The following is a 3,961-nucleotide window of genomic DNA, read 5'->3' as shown; positions in this document are numbered from 1 at the left end:
TCATTTTGGAATATAACATTATATAAATTTTAGGTGTATATTATTATATTTCCATGTCTGCTTAGTTTACATCACGTTCAACCACCGAAACACTAATTACAATCCATCACCACACACATGTGCCTAATCATCCCTGTCGTCCTCCTCCCTCTCCCCTTCCCCTCAGGTAACCACCAATCCAATCTGTCTCTATGTGATTGTTTGTTGTTGTTTTTATCTTCTATTTATGAGTGAGATCTTATGGTATTTGATTTCTCCCTCTGTCTTGTTTCACTTAACGCATTACCCTCAAGGTCCAACCATGCTGTCACAAATGGCTGGATTTCATCGTTTCTTATGGTCGAATAGTGTTCCATGGCGTATATATACCACATCTTTATCCATCTCAAATTAGGTTGGGCATTTATTTGTTTCTATTTATCTTGAGTGAAAGTGGCATAACATCACTGCTTTTGTAAATTATGAGTTTTTCCAACTCTTCTCATCGTATAACTGGAGTAACTTTCTAGAACAAAGATAAGTAGAGCTCATGCTCCTGATTAGAACAGTTGGGAGCCCACTGACTCATTTTCTCTACAACAGCGTTGCTCAGCCAATTTGCCCCCTGAACGTCCTAAACTGATGAAGCTCACACAAGAATTCCACACTCCAGAGCCCAGACCCTTTGAGGCACTTGGAGGATTTGAGGAAGTAACCAAAGTCTGGCTGCCTTTAGATGGAAGAAAGTGCAATGGATTTATGGCCAAAAAAGAGATTTTCTTTTCCTACAGTGTCACTTCCTTCCAGTCATCTCCCTTTCAACTTCCTCAAACAAAGCCTGAAGTGAGAAAACACAGTTGTGAAATGTCAGTATTGGGGTTTCTCTATTCACAACATCCTCCAAGTTTTCTGATGAGGAACCAGCCACATGCTTCAGGCTTCTATAGTAATATGTTGACCACAAGTGACAGAATCATTAGTCTATCCTAATAAAGGAGAATTTTATGAGAATGTTCTGAGATCTCCCACATCATTAAAGAAGAGCAAAACCACCTAGTGGGAAAGAGACTCCTGAGTCTCTCATACACTCACACAACTTGCTGGCTCTGTCCAAATCATGATGCTCTGACTGCTCCTTACCTGGCAGAGTTCTCATGGATGTGTTTGCAGGGAGCAACCTTGAGGGATGAGATCACGTCTCCCTCCAGGACAAAGAGCAGGCTCACTTACTGCTTGCTCTGAGAGTGGTAGATTCTGAATTTGCTTGTCTTTGCCTCCTGGGGACATATCGACCTGACTCAGAGTTTTCTCTGAGACTTATCTTATCAACAAAATTCTCTGAACAGCTCTGGGAGCCAAAACAGACCCACTGCTTAACCCCATGGGCTCACCATCTAGCGGGATCGGGAGTGTCGAAGACGCCATTACAGACAAGATCAGGACCGTTAGGAAAGCATGAGGGTCAGAACAAAGACCTGGGCTAGAGACAGATTTGAAAGCAACAGCATCTTTTCTTTAATTTCTAAAATATTTATCAAAAGCATATTATGTGTCAGATGTTGGTCTTGCTGATCAAAAATAGACAAAAATTCCTTCACCCTGTATCACAGATCAGACATAGACTTGTCCTTGGGAACGGGCAGTGAGGAAACATTGCCCATGCCAAGTCTCAGAGGTGGACACAGACAGATAAAAAGAGAGGACAAGGCTGGAAAGTCTGTTCCTTTCCTTTCCAGGACCAGGCTGAGGAGTGAGGGAGGGAGGAGGGAATTAAAGAAAGAAAAAGGAAAAAGGAAAGGAAAGAAGGAGAGCAAGAGGTGGAAGAAAGTGGAGAGAGAGACACTCCTTCCTGGCTGAATCTGTGGAAATGTGGACGGCCCAACCAGCAGCTGTGGTCGTCACTGCTCTTAGGAAACACTTGACTGTTTGAATGCTCACAAAGCTGTTAGGACAGTGCCTGGACACAGGGCAAATCCCTGGGGCCCACTGATAACGACCCCCTGTAACACTGAGGCTGTCTAACTGGATTTTTCTGGTCCCTCCACTTGCTGGCTGTCGTGGATATGAGCAACTCACCCAAGCCTCCTCTGTGAGACAGAGACCATACTGACCCTCTCAGAGTCACTGTGAGGACTGAATAACACATGATAGGTGAGGAATTGATGCACAATAGGTGATAAGCAGATGGAGTAGTTCTCTAGAGCTACTGTGACAAAGTAATACACACTGTGTGGCCTAAAACAGCAGAAACTTGTTCTTTCACAGTTGTGGAGGCTGGAAGACCACAGTCAAGGTTTAAGCAGGGCCATGAACCCTCGGACGGCTATAGGGAAGTATGCTTTCTTGACTCCTCTGGCTTCTGGTGGTTGCCAGCAATGCTTGGCGTTTCTTGCTTTGTGGCATCACAAATCCAATTTCTGCCTCCATTGTCACACGGCCTTCTTCCTTACATGTTTCTGTGTCCAAATTTCGCTCTATGTATAAGGACACCAGTCACTGGTTTTAGGGCTCCTCGCCCCACCCTCCACCTGGCAAAATAAGTCTGACCTCATACTAACTTGGTCATGTCTCCAAATAAAATCACATTCACAGGTATCAGGGGTGAGAAGCTGAATAAATATTTTGGGGGGGCATAATTCAACCCACAGCAGCAAGTATTCATTATCAGCATTATTGGACCCCCTGATGTTCCCACTGTCCATCTCCAGTCCCTACCTTCCTCCTGAGCTCCAGACCATCTCCAATTGTCCCCTGCATGCTGGTATCCATGGGGAGTCCCAGAGACCCTTGAGCTCCCAACATGTGACACTGACATAATTGTCTCCATCATGGTCCTGCCCCCAACACTTGAGAGAAATGAAAATAATACAGTGAAAAAACTTGTACAAATGTATTCACAGCAGCTTTATTCATAATTACCAAAAACGGCAAACAAATCCAATGTTCATCAAGAAAAACAAGTGTAAACAACCTGTGATACACTGGAAACCTACTCAGCAATGAAGGAACAAAGTACTGGTACACAAACACAATGGATGAATCTCAAAAAACTCATTACTGAGAGAAAAAACCACTTCAGTACATACTGCATGATCCTAATTATAGAAACCAATTATAATATTTAAAAAGTTCATTTTTTCCAAACATTGATCCACTGGTTCTACCACATTGGTTGAAATGTACTTCCTTTCCAAAATGAATAGACTAGATGCTGTTCAGTGGACCGTGTATAATGTGTGTGTCTATTTATGGACTCTGTTCTGTCCACACCACACTCTCTTGATGACTCTACTTAATAGTAAAGTCCGATGTCTCCAACTGTGGTCTTCCTTTTTTAGACTGTTTTCCATTTCCAGGTATTTACATTTCAATATATATTTTAGAATCCACTTCCCTCTCTCTGTCTCTCACACACACACACACACACACACACACACATAAATCAATGGAGAAAAGTGACATCTTAACAATATTGTAAAGATTCTTTCTCATTCACTGGGTTTGTCTCCATCCATGAACATGGTATATCTCTTCATTCTTTTGGATCTTTTTTAACTTCCCTCAGCAATGTTCTGTATTTTTCAGTGCACAAGTATTTCATGTTGAAATAAAAAATTGTCCCTTGGTCCCGTATGCTTTTTTGGTGCTATTATAAATTTGTTGTGGTACTTTTATAGGGAATTTTTTATGCCTCACCCAATCTTTGATTTCTTTCCACAACGACTACTTTATGAAGTGACTGCTGAGATATAGTCCTGTCTTCGTGTGGGTGCTGAAGGGCAATTTGGGGATCATTTGCTTCATTCATCAGAAGGTAATGTGATCGTTTGAGAACCTTTCTCATTCACTGAGTTTGTCTCTATAGGGGCGATCATAAGCTGCTGCTTGACTGTCCCATCACAGTGCAAATGTCCACCTCTTGGGCTCAGATTTCAAAGACACAGGCAGATGACGGCCCAGTGCATAGACAGTCCAGGAAGAG

The sequence above is a fragment of the Diceros bicornis genome, chromosome 34 (genome assembly GCF_020826845.1).
Source record: "Diceros bicornis minor isolate mBicDic1 chromosome 34, mDicBic1.mat.cur, whole genome shotgun sequence".
Taxonomy (NCBI): domain Eukaryota; kingdom Metazoa; phylum Chordata; class Mammalia; order Perissodactyla; family Rhinocerotidae; genus Diceros; species Diceros bicornis.
Note: the sequence above shows the minus strand (reverse complement) of the source record.